Below are 21296 nucleotides of genomic sequence, written 5' to 3'. Positions count from 1 at the left end.
TAAAACATGTGATCTCCCAGCTCTGAGCTTAAGAGGGGGTGGGGGAAACAGATGGAAGACATCAATAGAAACCTGAAATAAAACTTAGTAATAGGGGTAGAAAAGGAGAGAGAAAGGAACGCTGGAAGGATGCCTTCCTAGTACCACCTACGCAAAACATATTTAGCAGTCAGTAAATGATTTAATAGAAATACAGTTAAGGCAGCATGAAAATAAAATCAAAAGCATTTCTAATATTGCTTCAAAAAAGACCTTCTTAAGAATTTTCCTAATTATAAACCAGAATTTGTAAAGAAGTGCAGAATTTTTTTTCAATAAATTATGTTTAAATACCAATATATCTTCTAAGTAACTTGCTATCAATCAATTTCATTTAGTGCATAATTGTTGTGAAACTCAGAATAGGAGTCTAATGCTGAAATGTTAAAAGCATGTCAATCATGGTAGGAATACATTACCCTAATTGACCAAAGCTTTACTCACATACGAGACATTTCAAGATGCAGTGATGTAATGACAAAAATACCTGTTTCCCTGTGCCAAAGCCATAGGGACTGCTATTAAAGCCAAGCATGGTATTTATGTACACATAAGAGTAGGCAACAATTACAATCTAGAGATATTTTAGATTTAATCTTTTTATTTATTAGTATTGTTATATAGCAATGAGCATTCAGGAAAAAAAACTAATCAGTGTGCATTATGCACCAATCAGACAAAATACTCCTAATCCTCTGTCATTCTTTTTCCTTGGCCCCTGGGTACTCATTAAAGGTTAATTTATTTAAATCTCTCAAACATTTGTTTCAATCTACTTTAATAAACTAATGAATCTTTGGAACTTTGCCTAATCAGCTTATGTTTCTTATTTTAATACATCTACAAAATGTCTTTTTTTTAAAGCTCATTCTTAATAGTTGTCTTCCTCTTGGAGAAAGAATTGTGCTTCAGTGACAACCTGATTTGAGCATTTGATGACACATTCACAATCTCAATAAGCATGCAGAGAATGGCTGTGGCTTGCCTATTGCTCTTAAACATAGTTACATTTTAAAGGATAGAACTGATTTGTGTTTAGAAGGATAATAATCCTCCAAATTGAAATGGTCATTTTATAGTTTAGTAAGAGTGACAATTATATTAAAGCAAAGCTTCTAATAATTCTGGTGCTTGTCAAACACTATGAGGGCCTATCAGTGAAACAACTCTATTCTAGTCATTATAAACCTGAGCAATGCATAGTACATGCCATTTGCATTGACAAATATAAGTGATGTGGGGGGGGGAATCTTCAAATGAGTAGTATAATTTAAATAGAATCTAAAACTGTCCCTTACAATCTACCCAACTGCCATGCTCAATACATTTTGCCTAAAGGTAACTTTGAAGAATGTTTTATATAACATGCTTTACATATTGTTAAGTTGAATGTTCTTATGTAGTGGCCGAAATTCAGGGATTGCCTGCCACCTTCTATACCAGAATGTCAGACACTAAACTCTTGAAGCACTACCAAATTATTCCTAATTCCTGCTCTAACAATATCTGGCATTATTATAGACTATTACAGCTTACCAAGTGCTTTTACAACAGCCCTATAGTAGGGGAAGGGATTAATGTTATTAGTTTGTAGATAAGAAAACTGCAGCTCAGAGGAGCTTCAGTGTGGTTTCCCCAAGGTTGTAATGTGTGGAGGAGATGGAATCCAGATCTTCTGGCTAAAAATCTTCCCTTGAGTACCATGTTGCCTCACCTGAGAGGTTGTATTGGGATAACTGTTTACTAATGCATGATTCACCACTGATGAAAGACAAAGTGTAAACATTACCCCCCAGATATTTTGGTAGGAAATAGATCAAACTGATTAAAATATGATCAATTATTCAACATAACTTATAACTTCATAATATAGTAATGAGTTGGAGTGAAATTTCCCATAATAATGATGGAATCTTTAAGTTTTGTTTTCATTTCCCAAGGAAATTAATAAAAAAAAATCCATCTATTCTGCACCCTTGATCTGAATTTCAGGTATTAAATCTCAGGCATTTAAATGGAAGTAAGTTACATGGCTAAACATTTTCAAGTTGTCACCTCTGCTTTTCTAAATAGTAACTCAAAGGAAGTACTTTTCAAAGGTCATTGTTCATTCATTCTGTATCTGTACAGCCATTCACTCATCATCCTATCATTCAAATGACATTTATGCAATGCTTACCTTGAGGCAAACAACAAGACAGATGTGGAGTCTGCCTGAAGCTCCCACTGCTGCCTTATTTCCTTAGACTAAGAACTTCTTGAAGACAGGGAATCCTATCATTCTGCACACAATAGAGCCAATTCTATTTGCAGAAAATCACTTCCATACTTGTCTGACAGTGAGATTTCTGGCTCCCCCTGCCGCCCACATGCCCCTCCAGACATTTGGGAGCTAGGGGAAGAAATAGCAGAGTCTGCTTATCAAGTCTGACCTTTGGATAATGACTACAGTTCTCCCATCTGAGCTTGCTGCTGTTCTGCCTTGTGGTCAACAAAATGATTTGGCTCAAAATGGCAATATATCTGTTGCTGCTTCCCAGATACCCTCTAGCAAGCTACATTACTTTTTAAAAAATGGTTGCTTCTGCCCTTCAGCATAGAGGTGAACTGTATCACCAAATGTATTGTCTTGTCTTGTCTGATTCAGTAAGAAGTTGGGCCCTACAGACAAGATAGAGATACATATGAAGCAGCTGCAAAAGAAGGAACACTCAATAGATGCTTGATTCTATTTAATAACAACAATAACTTATAAAGATTGCTATTATCTAGACATTTAGAGATTGCTATTATCTTTTTGACTCTTCTTTACACCCACCTCATAGCTACCTTGTGAGGTGACCAGTGAAGGCATGATTATACAGTTAAAATATAGAATTCTAAAGGTCAGATTAGCTAAAGTGACTTTTTAAAAGTTCCACAACAAATCAGTGGCAAAATTTGGTCTTCCAATTACTGATCCAGAAACAAGGCCATTCCATTAGGACTCTTAGTCAACAGAAGAGTTGCATTTTTAGGAATTATCAGGAATCGTGACGAATTAATTTATTGCCTCAGTTTGTACTATTGCCAAGTTAATTACTTAGAAATGATTTCTTAGAAACAAGAAGCAAGGAAACCATCATGGTAAGCATACATTTAGGAATAAAAGACGTCTTTCAAGAGACAGCCTGGATTACAATCCTTCTAGACTGTACATCAATTAAGTCCAATAAGGTAGAATTTAAACAAACAAAAACAATAGTACAGATATTTTGCTGTATTGGAATTCTTTTCACTTTTGAAGAATGGAGTGAGTCATGCTATGTATATTTTTTATTCACAAATGATGAAGGCATGATTTATGTCACATATGGGGCATTTATGTGGTATCTAGACTCCCTCAAAAATATGAAAATAAGCCCATCATGCATATTTGGGACAAAATGTTTATTTGCTGGGTCCTATATAATATTGTAAAGAGTCAAAAATTTATTTTAAATAAGCAAGTCTTCTAACTTTTATTTTAATTTATCATTTAATTCTATAAAATAGACTTTCCAAAAATGTTTTAAAATGCTTTATTAAACATAATTATATGTTTTTGTCTTCCTAATCCTTTTCTTCTTGAAAATTACCTGGACTCTGAATCTTCTCTGACTCTGAAATCTTTCTTTCTTACTATTAGTAAACTATAAGCTATATCACACATATACATTTTATTAAGATAAATGTCATCTTTACTGTTTCCTGGACCACCTCAAAGGATTGTGTTTTGTGACCCAAGTCAACTTACCTATAGTGAAACCTTTTACTTTTCAAAAACATGTATTATAACATAATTAGTTCTGTACTTCATAAATATCCCAGAAAATGACATACATGGCTTAACCACAAACTTGAAATCATAGTTTGGGAGCAAGAAAATGGACTAAATGGAACACAACCATGTTATTCTATCAAAAGAAATTACAGATAGAACTTGGGATAACCATGTGAGAGGCCATATGAGAGTGTCAATGAATAACAAATTATTAAAGGTAATTCAGAAAAACAAAAAGTGTTGACCCCCCCCCAAATAATCTGCAGCATGTTATTGCCCTTAAACACATGCATGGATAAAGAAAATGTGATATATATACACAATGAAATATTACTCAGCTATAAAGAATAATAAAATTATGGTATTTGCCCAGTAAATAGATAGAATTGGAGACTATCATGCTAAGTGAAGTAAGCCAATCCCCAAAAGCCAAAGGCTAAATGTTCTCTCTGATATGCAGATGCTAACACACAATGGGGGTGGATAATAGAAGTTCAATGGATTAGACAAAGAGAAATGAAGGGGAAGGGAGGAGGAATGGGAATAGGAAAGACAGTGGAATGAATCAGACTTAACTTTCCTATGTTCATATATAAATACATGACCAGTGAAACTCCAAATCATTTACAACCAGAAGAATGGGATCCTAATTAGAATAAACTATACTCCATGTATGTATAATGTGTCAAAATACACTCTACTGTCATGTATATCTAAAAATAACAAATTAAAAGAAGAAAATCCCAGATTAAGTATTTTAATCCACCCTTCCTTAGAGACTGATGAAAACTGGCTTGATATATTTTCTAGAAAATATTGTTATTAAAAGGCCTGAGAATCAGAAATTTCACCACATTCTTCAAGGAACTGATTTCCTCCTTTATTCTCCATTTTTCCCCCTTAAAAGCTATACAATTAGTTCAACTTATTTTTAAATTTTATTTATTCTAATTAGTTATATATGACAGCAGAATGCAACACCATACATATTACACAAATAGAGCACAATTTTTCATGTCTCTGGGACAAAAAGAAGTCACACCATTCGTGTTTTCATACACGTACTTATGGTAATGATGTCTGTCTCATTCCACCGTCTTTCCTACCCCATGCCCCCTCTCTTCTCCTCCCTCCCCTGTGCCCTATCTAGAGTTCATCCATTCCTCCCATGTTCCCCCGGATCCTCACTATGAATCAGCATCCTTATATCAGGGAAGACTTTGGCATTTGGGTTTTTGGTATTGGCTTACTTCACTTAGCATGATATTCTCCATCTCCATCCATTTACCTGCAAATGCCATGTTTTATTCTCTTTTAATGCTGAGTAATATTCCATTGTGTATATATACCACATTTTCTTTATCCATTCATCACTGAAGGCATCTAGGTTGGTTCCACAGTTTAGCTATTGTGAATTGTGCTGCTATGAACATTGATGTGGCTATGTCCCTGTACTATGCTGTTTTTAAGTCCTTTGGGTATAAACTAAGGAGTGAGATATCTGGGTCAAATCGTGGGTCCATTCCCAGGTTTCCAAGGAATCTCCATACTACTTTCCATATTGGTTGCATCAATTTGCAGTCCCACAAGCAATGTAAAAGCGTGCCCTTTTCCCTACATCCTTGCCAACACTTTTTGTTGTTTGTATTCTTAATAGCTGCCATTCTGACTAGAGTGTGACAAAATCTTAGAGTAGTTTTGATTTGCATTTCTCTAATTGCTAGAGATGTTGAACTTTTTTTCATATATTTGTTGATTGATTGCATATCATCTTCTGAGAAGTGTCTGTTCAGGTCCTCGGCCCATTTATTGATTGGGTTATTTGGTTCTTTTTTTTTTTTTTTTTTTTTTTGGTGCTTAGCTTTTTGAGCTCTTTATATATCCTAGAAATTAGTGCTCTAGCTGATGTGCGTGTGGTAAAAATTTGCTCCCAAGATGTAGGCTCTCTATTCACCTCGCTGATTATTTCTTTTGCTGAGAAGAAGCTTTTTAGTTTGAAGCCATCCCATTTATTGATTCTTTATTTTAATTCTTGTGCTATAGGAGTCTTATTAAGGAAGGCAGGACCTAATCAGACATGAGAGAGATTTTGAGTCCTACTTTATCTTCTATTAGATGCAGGGTCTCTGGTTTAATTTCTAGGTCCTTGATCCACTTTGGGTTGAGTGGAGAGGGGTTTAAATTTATTTTGTTGCATATGGATTTCCAGTTTTCCCAGCACCATTGTTAAAGAAGCTATCTTTTCTCCAATGTACGCTTTGGGCACCTTTGTCTAATATAAGATAACTGTAATTATGTGTGTTGGTCTCTGTGTCCTCTATTCTGTACCATTGGTCAACAAGTCTATTCTGGTGCCAATACCATGCTGTTTTTGTTACTATTGATGTGTAGTAAAGTTTAAGGTATGGTATAATGATGCCACCTAATTCACTCTTCTTGCTAAGGATTGTTTTAGTTATTCTGGGTCTCTTATTTTTCCAGATGAATTTCATGACTGCTTTTTCTATTTCTATGAGGCATGTCATTGGGATTTTAATTGAAATTGCATTAAATCTGTATAGTGCTTTTGATAGTATGGTAATTTTGACAATATTAATACTGCCTATCTAAGAACAAGTGAGATCTTTCCATCTTCTAAGGTAGTTCAAAATATTTTTGATAAAGGGCTTCACTAAGTTGCTGAGGCTGTACTTGAATTTGCAATCTTCCTGCCTCAGCTTCCTGAGCCACTGGGATTACAGAGATGTGCCACTGTACCCAGTGGGGATAGAAATTTTGAAGGAAAATGAAATTAATATAAACTTCTTATTTTGGGCCACAGTTTCTGTCTCCTTCCCCACCAGAGCACAAATAGGTTAGCAAAATTGGCTGGTAAAGTGTCATTTTTCTAGTTCTTTCTTGCCTACCCTCTAGTAAAAGAATTAATGAGCAGTAAAGTTACCAAAAGTCAGACATAAGAATAGAGAATAAAGAACTCCAAGGGTTTATATGACCCACAAACCTGATATATATTGTGAACTCCACAGACACTCAGTAATACATGTTTGATCACCTCTCCCTGGTTATCAACTCATTCTCTTTCAATCACTCCTTATTTTTACTTCCTTAGAGACATGAAACTAACATAGAGCAAATAGAGTTGTATTTCCTTTATATGGCGAGCAACATCAATGGCAAAACCTGAAAGAAAAGTTTTATTCTATGATGACAATAATTATTCCTGCTTGTACCTGAAAAGCATGAGAAGGAAACCAAATCAGATATGTTTATCCCAAGTCTTTACTGGGGATAATTTATCAGAGGCAAGTAATTAATAATTTGCTATACATCAACTGCAGTGGTATGCTCAACTGGTAGGGTTCACACAGACACATTGGCAGGTGATTCCTTTTATCAGACATGGCAAGTCTTAGCATGTATCATTTAAATAAAGGATACCATGGAACAGTGAAAGAACCAGCAAAACTCTTACTGAGTTTGGTTGATAATCAACCTTTACCAAGGAAATTTTTACAAGTTGCAACTTGTCACACCAGCAGCCTATAGAAAGCTCTTATTTCATTTAAACCCTTCTACTTTTAAAGAACACCACCACTGTTAATACTACCAAGCGTGACTGAAAGGGAACTGCTACCTGACTTGCACAAAAAAAGATCTTCCACATGACAAATTAAAAAAGACTTAACATCATGTAAGTAATTAAAAACAAAAGAGTAAGGACTGTATAACTGCATAAGTATTTCTATAAATTCTTGTGCAAAAGAAGAACAATGAGTGGGCTACAGAATACCAAAATACTAACAATGCATCAGAAGGATTTTTAAAAAGTCTTCCAAAATCAGTGAGGATAAAAATTACACTAAAATGTAATAGAGCCTGAGTTCTACTTCTAGAATTACCACCAACTCAATAAGAGGCTTTGGGCAAATCACTCCATCAGATTTCACGATCATAATTTTTACTCTAAAATATCCTAATGGGGTCCACAGACTTAGAGGACCCCATTAACTAAACTCCTTCACATGAAGTCCAAAATAAAAACTACCAACACTAAATAGTACAACACAGTTTACAAAGGTTATTTCATATAATTTCATATTTACAAAAGTATTTCTCATCAGTTCATGTTTAATTTTTATAACTCTTAGAGTTGGGATAGGTGTTTTTATCACTGACTTTTAAAAATGATAAACTTGAGGATTAAATAATTTGTCCCGTATAACTCAATAGGTGTTTAACCTTGTCTTATGACACCAAATTCAATGTTCTACCACCTAGCACAGGGACTGAAACATAAGGATACACTAGTCCCCCCTTATTCATGTGGGATAAGTTCCAAATCCCTATCTGAAGCCACTGAACCTTATATATACTATATTTTTCCAATATATGCATATCTATGATACAGTTTAATTTATAAATTAAAAACACAGTAACAATTAGCAACAATAACAATAAAAAAGATTGATTAAAACAATATACTGTAGTAAAATTGACAACAACACAACTCTTATAACTTGGGGCCATTGTTAAATAAGGGTCACTTGAACACAAGCACTATGATACCACAACAGTTGATCTGACAGCCAAGATGACTACTGAGTGGCTAAAGGGAAGACAGCATATATATCATGGAAGCACTCATTAAATGGATGGTTCATATCCTGGGTGAGAATGAGCTATTGAATTCTTCTCTGAACTTCCTAGAAAATTGGACTACTGTAGGGAAAAATCTAGGACTTTGAAGTCAAACTGTCATGATAATCCTGCCCTGCCACTTGCTGACTGTGCAGGTTTGGGCAAGATAATTAACTCCCTGAACATTAATTTATTTGTCTGTAAATAGTGATATTATCTATATGCACTTGAAGTCTCTACCATCTTAATGAATTGTAGAAGGTATACATCTTCATTTTGTATGTTGCTTCTCACTTTATAGCTTTTATGGTACTTAAAAGAGATAATCCAAATAAAGCAATCAACAGAGGATCTGATAATATAGTAAAACAGTAAAATATGAGATACATTTTACTCATTCTTCCTTACTTGTAGTTGCCTTAGGAACCTGAACTAACATAGATGGAGTGAACTCTGGATGACTCTCCTTTCAATTAACAATATATTTAGTGAGCAATTTCTATATGCAAGGTTCTGGAAATACAAAAGTAAACAAAACAGACAACCCTCATAGAGCTCACTCTAACAACAGACACAGAAAAAAAAAACAAATTAAGTAAAAAATATAAAGTATGTAAGTAATAAAGTGCTTTTTCCAAATATGGAAAGTATATTAGATTAGATCCATTAGCAAAAGCTGTGACCTACGCATTTTCTAGAAAATATGTGGGACCCTTGTCTTCTTTGTTTTTTCCCCACATTTTTATTGATGCATGATAATTGTACATAATAATGGATTTGTTGTTATGTATTCATACATGCACACAATATAACAATATAATCTGGCCACTATCACTCACCTCAATTGTTTTTTAAAGAGATAAGAAAACAAAACCCTAATAATTCATTGTATAACTCTTATTTATTCTTGGAATATAAAAGTGAATGACACAGGCTATGAGTAGATGAACTGTGTCTGTGAATGGAAAATGTTTTTGGTACAGGAATAGCAGGTTCTAAACTTTAGCCCTGAAACTAGAATTTTTAAAAATTTCTTTTTGTCCAGTACTGAGGAATTAAATCTAAGTGTTCTTACCACTGAGCTATATCACCATCCCTTTTTCAAAATTTATTTTGAGACAGGGTCTTGCTAAATTGCCCAGGTTGACCTTGACCTTGTGATCCTCCTGCCTTAATCTCCCAAGTCTCTGGGATTACAGGTGTTGCCACCACACCTGGTTGAAACTAAAACTAAAACACAAAAGCACTACAAATTAGGTATAAAGGAGAAAATGTACAACTTTGGAAAGAAATTGCAAAGTTTGTAAATCTGCAAACATTTAAGAAATCTGCTACTCATTATAGAAGGAATGGTAATTCCTAATCTATAGCTAGTATAATTTGAATGAGATACAAGTAGCAAAGCAAGACTAAAAAAGCATTTTAAGAATAACCCTCTATTGTAATTTGATATAACCCTCTATCTTAATTTGTATTCTCCAAGTTCTTGCAGTCTCTATCACCTTATTGTGACTATAGAATGTATACATCTTCGTTTTGCATATTGCTTTTCATGTCACAGAACTAGAGACTTAACTACTAATATTATATCTCCTAGCATACTGTAGAGTCCTCATTTATGGTAGGCTCCTAATTTCCCTTGTAAAGGATATAAATATCGGTAGGTTTTTAGTTATTTTAATTAGCTAAGGCTGGTAAATACTTTACTCAAAGATCACTGGTCTGGAACTAAATTCCTGTTATGTTCCATAAGACTGACAAAAAATGGTGATAAAAGTGACAGAAGGAGCCAATGACAATGTTCATGGCAATTTTTAAAAGTTTATTAACAGAGACATATTGCTTTAGTTACCTGAAGATATCAGAAAATTACAATTCGTTTCATTTTTGTTGGTAGCTGCACTAGCTATTCCATTACAGAGGAGGAGTTGATTTATGTGCAGCTGTTGAAAACACAATGAACCAGTCACCACAATTTTAACAAGTGTTGATACTGGCATACCCACTTCAGATAGCATCTATAATGCTGTCATGAAAAAAGTTTAGAGTACACTACCTAAAGTAACAATGCTAGTTCCCCATTTGCCAGGATTGGTGTCACTGCTACAGTACTGGGTTCTACTGGGGTGACAATGACAATTCATTCTTTCATAAGTATTTTAAGCAAGGCCAAGGCATATGTCCAAGATTACCATTTTTCATTCTTCCAAAAGCAAGGGTTATATACTATTTGGACTGAGATAAAACACAGTTTGTTTTATCACCACAATTAAGTCACACCTTAGATTTGTATAGCTTATCTCATCATGTATTAAAGTAGAAGAATTTACAAGGAAGATCATGGTTACTGTCAGGAAAGGAATATATTTTTGTTGTAAGTTATAGAGTTAGAATTAAAACCCCACCCCAAGAAGGTTACAGAATGTATGTTTTGTGTGTTCGTATGTCTGAAGAACAGATATAAATAAGTAGATATGATGTGTGATAAGCATTTTTGATAAATCACTAAAACAATTGAGTGATATAACTGGAAGTTATATCAACTGGGAGAGCTAGGCAAGATGGGGGAATAGAACTTTCTAGCATTCATTTCCCCCACAGAAACATCAATTTGAACAACTACCTACATAAAAAATATCTTCACAAGAGCTAAAAAATCCAGGTGAGAGATTATTACAGCAGGCTATAGCACAGAAATAAGAAAAGACACATTAAAGAGAATAGGAAAGACAGATTTACATTACCCACAACACTCTTCCCAGGCAACACAGAGGGAAAGGGAAGGAGAGGGACATAAGTGCTGAACTTTGCCTTGGATCCCAACATCAAGCCTGCCCCAATAAAATTCATCACTGGGCAGGAACCCATAGGCCCACCCCAACAACAGGCTGGCCATTGCTACCCTAGTCATCAAACAAGCACCTCTGGATACAGGAGCTAGATCTGCCCTGTGAGAGGCCAGCCCCTGCAGCTCCAGGATCCAGGCCCATCCCATGTTTCAGACCATCCCAGAGCCAGGTTGGCTCTCACAGCCCAGGCTTCAGGCCTGACCCAAGGCTAAGTTGGCACTTCAGGTATCAAGTACCAGGCCACTACCCATTGACATAGGTTTCAGCCACACCCTCTAGCCTAGCCTCTGCAGCCCAACACTTTAGCAGACCCAGGGTATAAACCTATTGAATCAAACTAAAGTGTAGGCCCATCCCAGTAGACATTAGAGCTGGACCAGCCCCCATAGACCCAGTCATACCTCAATTTCAGGCCAGCTTCCATGGAATTAGGTGCCAGGATTGACCCTGTGGACCTAAGCACAAGGCCTTCTCTAGTACATGAATGTATTGACTGAGTATAGAACCAGATTAGGCCTATGGATCCAGACTTCAGGTTGGGCTCCATGAATACAGGCTTTAGGCCTGCTCTCATGGACTGTATACTTAATCCACAACCCCCCCAGTGGATCCAGACCCTAGGCCCAGCCCCATGGACCCAAAATTCAGGCCCACCCACCTTCTGACCCAAGCACCAGACCACACTGCCTAAGGTCTCCAACAGCAAGTTCACCTGTAAACCTCTCAAGATAATCTGCCACATATCTCTAGATCAGCTGAACTGGTGAGAGACTTTCTCAGACAGAGCCAGTTTGCAAAGACTGGAATAAGTTCCTACTTCTTCATATGTGCAAACATCAATACACGGCCACAAGGATCAAGAAAAATCAGAAACTTGAGAAATATGACTTCACTGAAGAAAGAAAGAGCTAAGCAAAGATGTAAATATTCAGCTATATGAAGAATAAAGGTATCCAATTCAATTCAATTCAATTCAATTCAAACAAGACTACAAAACATAAAGTTCTAATAACTGACCCTAAAGAAATACAGAAGTATGATCTGCCTGACAAAGAATTCCAGATAATTTCTTTTAAAAGCTTACAAAATGTCAAGAAAATACAGAGAAACAATTCACTTATATCAGGAAAACAATGATTAAAAGGAGAAATTGAGAGATTTAACAGAGATATAAGTTATATTTAAAAAGATAATTTCTGGAACTGAAAAGTACAATAAATGAATGTAAAAAAGCAAGAATGTCAAAAGCAGGATTCATTGAGCAGAAGAAAGAATCTGAATTCAAAGACAGGTTATTTAAAGATATACAATCAGAAGGAAAAGAGAATGAAAAGGAATTAAGAAAGGTTAAGAGATTCATGAGGCAGCATCAAAAGAGAAAATACTCAAGTTATAAGATTTAAATAGGAGAAGAGAGAGATAAAGGGGTAGTAAGATAATTTAAAGAAATAATAGCAAAAAGTCCAAATACAGGAAAATATATAAAAATTCAGGGACAGGATCATCAAAGGTCTCCAATTAAATTTGATTCAAACAAGACTGAAACAACATATATTAAAATCAAACTACCAAAAAGAAAGAAGGGCTGGGATTGTGGCTTAGTGGTACAGCGCTCGCCTAGCATGCTCCGGGACCCTGGGTTCGATGTATAGGGTCCAATTATAATTAAAACAAATAAACAAATATTATTTTTTAAAAAAAAGAAGAAAAGGATAAGCTGGGTATGGTGGTTCAGGCCTGTAATCCCAATGGCTCAGGAGGCTGAGGCAGGAGGACTTCAAGTTCAAAGCCAGCAATGTAGCATGGTCCTGAACAACCTTGAGACCCTGTCTCTAAATAAAATACAAAAATGGGCTGGAGATGTGGCTCTGTAGTTAAGCACCACTGGGTTCAATCCCAGTACAAAAAAAAAAAAAATACAAGTAGGAGTCTAAAAGCAGGAAGAGAAAAGAAACAAATAACATATAAATGAGTTTCAATGAGGCTGCAAACAGATTTATCATCAGAAACCTTATGGGCGAGAGTGGGATGGTATATCCAGAATGCTGAAGGAAAACAAACAAACAAACAAAAACTTTTCCAACAAAGAATACTTTACACAGCAAAGCTGTCCTTCAGAAATGAGAGCAATAAAGACTTTCCAAGAAAAACAAGTTTACAGAGTTCATAACCTCCAGATCTGTCTTATGGGAAATGCTGAAGAGAGCTTCTCAAACTAAAAGAAAGGAACACTAATTAATAACACACACCAAAAAATGGGAGTATAAAGCTCATGGTCAAAATAACTGCACAAACTCAGAATATTATATTTGGTGTGGGGGGGTGGAGGTGGTACCAGGGATTGAACTCAGGGGCACTCAACCACTAAGCCACATCCCAAGCACTATTTTGTATTTTATTTAGAGACAGGATCTCACTGTGTTGCTTAGTGCCTCACTGTTGCTGAGGCTGGCTTTGAACTCATGATCCTCCTATCTCAGCCTCCTGAGCCGCTGGAATTACAGGCATGTGCCACCGTGCCTGGCCCAAGCTCAGAATATTCTAATACTGCAATGCTGAGATTTAAATCACCTTTGCCTTCACTTTGAAGGTTAAAGAAAAACCTATTAAAAGTAACAATACCTACAATAACTTTTAAGGTATACACAACAGAAAAAGATCTAAATTATGACATCAAAAATATAAAATGGCTCTAGCTGCCGTCTTCTTGTGAATGCTTTTGTGCGCCTAATCTCAGCTGGTCTGCCTGAGACCCCCTGAACACCAACCCTAGTTCCCCATATGGCCCCATTTCTGCTCCAACAGGATGAAAGAAACTATCATGAACCATGAACCAAGAAAAACTCTCCAAACTGCAGGCACAAGTGCATATTGGTAGAGTTCTCCTTAAAGAAGTTAGGGGTAAACAATATCTCTGGTATTGAAAAGGTGAATATGTTTACAAACGAAGGAATAGTGATCCACTTTAATAACCCTAAAGTTCAGGCATCTCTGGCAGCAAATACTTTCACCATTACAGGTCATGCTGAGACAGAGCAACTGACAGAAATGCTACCAAGCATTTTAAACCAGGTTGGTGCAGACAAATAGTTTAAGGAGACTGGCTGAAGCTCTGCCCAAACAATCTGTGGATGGAAAAGCACCATCTTCTTGTGAATGCTTTTCAGCATTGCAGTATTTAGGTTTTATTATGTTCTATTCACTAGGTCAATTCAAGTTCTTGTCCATATCTCATGAGAGGCTGGGCTTTTCCAAATCAGCAACCACAGTCCAAAGGTGGCCCACATGTGTGAGTTTATTGCGTCACTGTAAACAGGAAACCTTGTCTCCTCCTGACCACAGGCCCAAAAGGTTATAAAAGAAAGGTAACTTATCTCCATTGTGAGACCACATCCTGAAACTTAGGAGCCTCACCTAGGCATCTTCATTTATTTATTGGATGGTGCTAGGGAGGGAACTCAGGGCCTCATGCATGCGAAGCCAGCACTCTACCCAAGCCACATCCCCAGCCCACCATGGTGTTTTGGGGTTTTTTAAGATACTTTTTTAGTTCTCATTTTATCTCTTTCTTATGTGGTGCTGAGGATTGAACCCAGCACCTCCCACGTGCTAGGCGAGGGCGCTCTACACTCTACTGCTGAGCCACGACCCCAGCTCCCACTGTGGTGTTTTTTAAAGACTAAATGTGATACCCCAGAAGGAATTTCCATGTTACAATATCTTCATTCTTGCACATTTCATATATATAAAAATGTTACCCAGTGTTTCAATTACGTGTCTACAGTTATATCACAACTGTGGGTCAGGCAGAAGGATCCTGCTGGCTGGAATCTGACTCTTATTTCCCAGTGATCAGGGCTATCCAGCCTGGTGCTGCCATACAGGGGTCAGCATCAGATGACACCCAGACCAGCCACCACTCAGATGACCTTCTTTGATCTTCAATTGTGACCATATAGCACCTTGTATTTAACAATAAAAACTCATACTACTTCCCTAGCATAAAAAATAAAAAACACATACTACTTGAAAGTACCTGAGAAGAGAATAAGCAATTATTCCATTTTATGTCATTCCCAGGTTTTAAAATATGCAATATCCTGTACTTTATCATCTAAGATTCAGAAGTAAAAACATTATAAAAATACACCTATCTTTTTCTGGGGTGGGTACAGGGATTGAACTCAGGGGTACTTGGCCACTGAGCCACATCCCCAGCCCAATTTTGTGTTTTATTTAGAATCAGAGTCTCACTGAGTTGTTTAACGCACCATTGCCAAGGCTGGCTTTGAACTCGTGATCCTCTTGCCTCAGCCTCCCAAGCTGCTGGGATTACAGGCATGCACCACCACACCCGGCAAAATACACCTATCTTTAAGAAGGCACTTAAGCATTTTGCTTCCTCCGTAATCAGGCTCTGCACACCCGCACAGCCCAGAGAACCTGCCTAACCTGCTGAGCTGCACATTACTCACATGTGAAGTGTAAGAGGCAAATGTAACATGATGGGGCTGGGGAAACCTGGTAGTGGCGTGTCTGGAGGACATGGTACAAGGAGCTGGCAGGCTCACCAAGCAGACGGTGGGAATTCCACGGCCAGGGCCAGACCCAAGGGACCCTAGGTCCTGGTCTGCTTACAGGGCCTCAGTGCACCTCCACCCTTATGATGACAGTCCAGCCCAGGACAAGAGTAGCCAGTCTGCAGGGCCACATCCTCCTCGCCAATACCATCTGCACCTGCAGGTGCCACCGACGTTAACTAAAAATACTACCAGCCAGTAAATGCTCTCTGTGCAAAGAAAAAGCAGAGCAAGATGACTTTGGCATGTGAAAACCTGATGCTCCCAAATGTAACAGGGTCCCTGGGGCCCTTGGTCACAGCACTGGTTCGGGAGGCCGGACCATGGGTCGACAATGACCCTCCACCTCACGCACAGCTGTTTGCAGGCACTTCCATGAAGATTAGTAACTGTGCATGTGAAGGATTCTAAAAGCTCACATTCAACTGCAGGGAACAGCTGAACTGCCATCATGCCGCACACAGGACAGATTAGTGTCTTTTCAACAGTCAACTCTTAGAAACTTCTAGATCCCAAGTTCACAGGTGCAAATATGCAGAACCCTGAAGAGGTCTTTAAAGTGTTTCTGAAGGGCAAGGTCCAGGTGTGGGTAAGCGCTCAGTGGAAATCTAGCCGGGACTGCACGGTCTTGCAGCCCTTGTCTGAATAGATTTTCTCATCTTTGGGGAAAAACGTCATTTCCTCTGCCACCCTGGTGAATATGTCTTCATCTACAGCAGCACCAAAGGACCGCATCTCTGCCCTCACACACATCTTCATGTGTCTGTACTCCAAGAGCAGGAAGGGGATGAAGTAGTCGATAAGGTTTCTATCTATTAGCCCACTGCGCCACAGGCCACTGTGTTTATTGTTGAAGACTCCGACAGACAGCACAGGTTCCAGGTCCTTCAGCTGGATGTCTTCCCTCTTTCTTCCTGCCCTCCAGAAGTTCAAAGCCATCTTAGTTATGAGGTCCCCACCTGCATTGCTGAGAAAGATGAAGATGGCTTTGCAGTAGAATACCCCATCCACCTGCTCGTAGTAGTCTAGCAAGGGCTTGATGGCATCGATGATCCCGGGGTGCAACTTATGCATCTTCTCAAATATGAAAACCAAGCTGGCACAGGCACTCACATTTCCATGAATCCACTTCTGTAGCTGCTACTGGTACAGTTTAATCTTCTGCTCATGAGGGAAGTGCAGAGTTGATACAAACAGGTGGACAAAGCTGCTCTTCAGGCCTTTTGGGTGAAGATTTTCAGCAACAACTTAACTGACAAAATTCTTGCCTGTGCCAACCTGGCCGTGCAAGGACAGGGTCAGTGATTTCTTGGGATTTCTGTTTTCTTGAAGCCTGTCAGTGCCTTGAGAATCACTTCCGTGGCCAGATGCTGTCCAAACAGCTTCTGTTCCAAATCCAACTTGAGAGTCGAGGCGATGAGCGGCTCCTTGTAGCTGCAGCACTTGCCGAAGCAGCAGTACAGGTCCTTGTAGGAGAGGTAGCCCGTGAAGGCCAACACGGCCCCGATGGCCAGTCCCACGCTGAGGGGCTCCAACACTGACACCGCATGGGCAGACAGCAGCAGCCGCAGTGCCACAGCGCCACAGTGCCCCAAAGCCACCCTGCCAGTCGCATCACCAGTCTGGAGCCTCAGCAGCCACACTGGGCCCAGACAGCCCTTGTGGAGAATTTTGATGAGGCATATAAGAATGAGGGAAACTAAACTGATTAACTTCTAAAGAGGACAAAGTTAAAGAAATTATTGGGAGCTGCTATTTTATATTATGACTGCTTTTTAAAATTGTTTTGTTTATGAACCTGATAAAAATCTAGATCTCTAATATTTTTAAGCCAAAGCCCCTTGGACATTTTTCAATTTTTGCTTATACACAATTTATTCTTTGAAGCTAATTAAGCTGAAGAAGCCTGGGAATAAAGTTTGAAGCAAAGGTTAATAAAGTTCTTTGCCTAGTTAAAAAAACATAAAATATAGAAGTAGAATAAATGTATAGTTCTTGTATGTGATCAGAGTTAAGCTTTTATCATCTTAAAATAGCCTGTTGTAACCAGAAGATGTAAGCCTCATGGTAGTCACAAAGCAAAAGCCCAAAGTTGAATTTTAAAAAGATAAAATATTGTTCTAAGCATTTTGGTAGAACAGAATGGCAACTGCTATGCAGAGGCTAACAAGTACATATAACAGATAACCATAGTAGCAGAAACAGGAAACAAACAACAGGTAACAGTAATCCCCATTTAGGCTCAGTGCAGTAAAAGGCCCTAGGCTGTCTGAGCTAAAAGTGCCTAGGTTGTTGACAAACTTGTAACCATATAAGAAATGTAGAATGCATCCTCCAGTAGAATTGTACCAACGCCCTTGCCTTGATGTACCTAAAACTTGCTTATGTATAAAAGTAAAAGCACTATTGTGCTTGGGGCTCAGAATTTAGGAATTAGCCCTCTGGGCTGTGCCACCACTAATAAAGTGTTGCTTCCAGTTCACACTGTCTGGACCCTGATTCCCTGCTACATTATATAACTAAACAAAATCACCCAATCACAAAGAAAAACAGCAAGAGAGGAAGAAAAGAATAAAGTGTCTACAAAACAACCAGAAAACAACAAGATGGCAATAGTAAATCCTTACATATCAATAATTAATTTGAATAGAAATGGATTAATTTTGCCAATGAAAAAACATATGGTTGCTGAGTGTATTAACAAAAAAGCAAGAACCAATGATATGCTGCCTACAAGAGACTCACTTCACCTGTAAGGACATGCATAGACTGAAAGTGAGGGATGGAAGAAGATGTTTCATGCAAATGGAAACCAATATAGACCAGGAGTTGTTATATCTGAAAAACTAAACTAAGTCAAACACTGTATAGGGGAGAAAAAGAAGTTATTTATATAATGATAAAGGGTTAAATTCATCAAGAGGATGTAGTAATTATAAATATGTACGTACTCCCAATTGGAACACCTAGAAATGTAAAGCACATATTAACAGATCTGAAGAGAGAGATCAATATAATACTACAGAAGTAGGGGTCTTCAATACCCAACTTTCAGCAATAGACAAATCATTCAGATAGAAAACCAACAAGAAAACATTGGAATAAAACTATGTATTACAACATATGAACCTAATGAACATTTACAGAACATTCTATCATTCTTCTCAAGTGTACATGGAATATTATACAGGATAGATCATACATTAGAAAACAAAATAAGTCTTGATAAATTGAGGAAGACTGAAATCATATTAAGTATCTTTTCTGAGACAGTGGCATGAAACTAGAAATCAATTAACAGGTCACATTTCAGAAAACTCACACATAAATGGAAATTAAACAGCATGCTTTTGAACTACCAATGGGTCAAAGAAGAAACTGAAAGGGAAATTTTAAAAATCTTGAAACAAAATAATAGATACAGAACCTATCAAAACTTACAGGTTGCGGCAAAAGCAGTTCTAAGAGGGAAATTTATAGGAATAAAATGCCCACAGGAAAATAAAAGAAAAATCTCAAATGAATAATCTAGGGATTATAGGCATGTGCCACTAAGCCCAGCTCATGACAAAAAAATCTTAATAAATTAGGTATGGAAGAAATGTACCTCAATATAATCAAGGTCATATATGACCACCCCACAGCAAATATCATACATAATGGTAAAAAGTTGAAAGTTTTCCTCTATAATTAGCAAAGACAAGGATGCCTATTCTTACGGCTTCTATTCAACAAAGTACTGGAAATATTATCCAGAGCAAGCAGATAAGAGAAAAAAATCAAGAGGCATCAAAACTGAAAAGGAAGAAATTAAACTGTTCTTGTTTACAAATAAAATGACCTTGTATAATAAAAACTCTAAAAATTCCACCAAAACCTTTTTGAACTAATAACAAATATAATAATGTTGAAGTATACAAAATCAAAATTTAAAAATCAGTAGTATCAAGATTTCATCTCACTCTAGTGAGAATGGCAATTATCAAGAACACAAATAATACAAGTGCTGACAAGAATGTGGGGAAAAGGTACATTGGTACATTGTTGGTGGGACTGCAAATTACAGTCACTTTGGAAAGCACTTTGGAAAGCAGTATGAAGATTCCTCAAAGAACTAGATATAATCTAAAAATAAAAAGAAGACTAGGTATGGAACCACCATAAGACCCAGCTATTACACTCCTTGGTATTTATCCTAAAGAACTAAAATCAGCAAACTATAGCAATGTACCCAACCTCAATATTTATAGCAGCACAATTCACAATGGCCAAATTATGGAATCAACTCAGATGCCCATCAGTAGATGAATGGATTAAGAAAATATGGTATATATACACATTGAAGTTTTACTTAGCCATAAAGAAGAATGAAATTATGACATTTGCTGGCAAATGAATGGTATGGGGACTATCATGCTAAGTGAAATAAGCCAGTCTCAGAAAACCAACAGTTGGATGTGCTCTCTAATATGTGGAAGCTAGAGAGAAATAAGAAAAAGAAGGAGTAGAGGTTTAGATATCATAAAGATACAGGGAAAACCAGTAGCGTAGAAAAAAGGGGGATTAAAAGGAGGAGAGGAGGATTGGGAAAGGGGAGGAAATGGGGAATGAATTTTTAAAAATGATGCTGTCATATAAATATAAAGAAACTTCACCTTTATGTATAAATAGAAAGAATCAATCAAAAATAAGTAGATAACTGCAAAGAAGATCAGTATACTAAAGCAAGGAGAATGGGGAAGGGAAGAGGAAATGAAAAAGGGAGAAAATGAACTGAAATCAAATCCTATGCATGTATAATTTGTTGGGATGAACCCAACTACTATGTATGATAATAATGCTCTAATGAAAAATTCAGGAGTGTTTAATGGTAATAATAAACTAGTAGTTAATAAAGAACTATCCAAATAAGAAATTAAGAAAATAATCCCATTTCCTATGCTTAACCAAAACTATAATACTCAGGAGTACATTGACTCAAGGAAACAAAAAATCCCTGTACACTAAAAACTATGAAACACAGATGAAAGAAGACGCAAATAAGTGTAAAGATAACCCACACTCACAGATTGGAAGAATTAATATTGTTAAAATGTCCATAATATTCAATGAAATCTACAAAACAATACAATCTCTATAAAAATTCATCTGACATTTTCCCCAGATATAGAAAAAACAATCCTAAACTTTGTATGGAACCAAAGAAGATCTTAAATAGCCAAAGCAATCTTGATCAAAAAGAAAAAAGCTAGAGGCATTCATATTGGGATAGGGAGAAGGAGCATGAAAGGAATAGATGAACTCTAGATAGGGCAGAGGAATTAGAGGGGAAGGGAGGGAGCATGGGGTAATTAATGATGGTGGAATGTGATGGTCATTATTATCCAA

The 21296-nt window shown here is 37.1% G+C and overlaps 1 protein-coding gene and 1 pseudogene across 8 annotated transcripts in view; both read right to left on the bottom strand.

Annotated features, from left to right (window-relative positions):
• Window positions 1-21296, bottom strand: part of Enox2 (ecto-NOX disulfide-thiol exchanger 2) — a 312495-nt gene that overhangs the window by 200162 nt on the left and 91037 nt on the right. The gene's annotated exons all lie outside the window — the stretch shown is intronic.
• LOC107152967 lies at window positions 14503-17538 on the bottom strand (annotated as a pseudogene).

This window comes from Marmota marmota, unplaced genomic scaffold (assembly GCF_001458135.2).
Source record: "Marmota marmota marmota unplaced genomic scaffold, marMar, whole genome shotgun sequence".
NCBI classification, from domain to species: Eukaryota; Metazoa; Chordata; class Mammalia; order Rodentia; family Sciuridae; genus Marmota; species Marmota marmota.
This window is presented reverse-complemented; position numbering and strand designations above follow the sequence as displayed.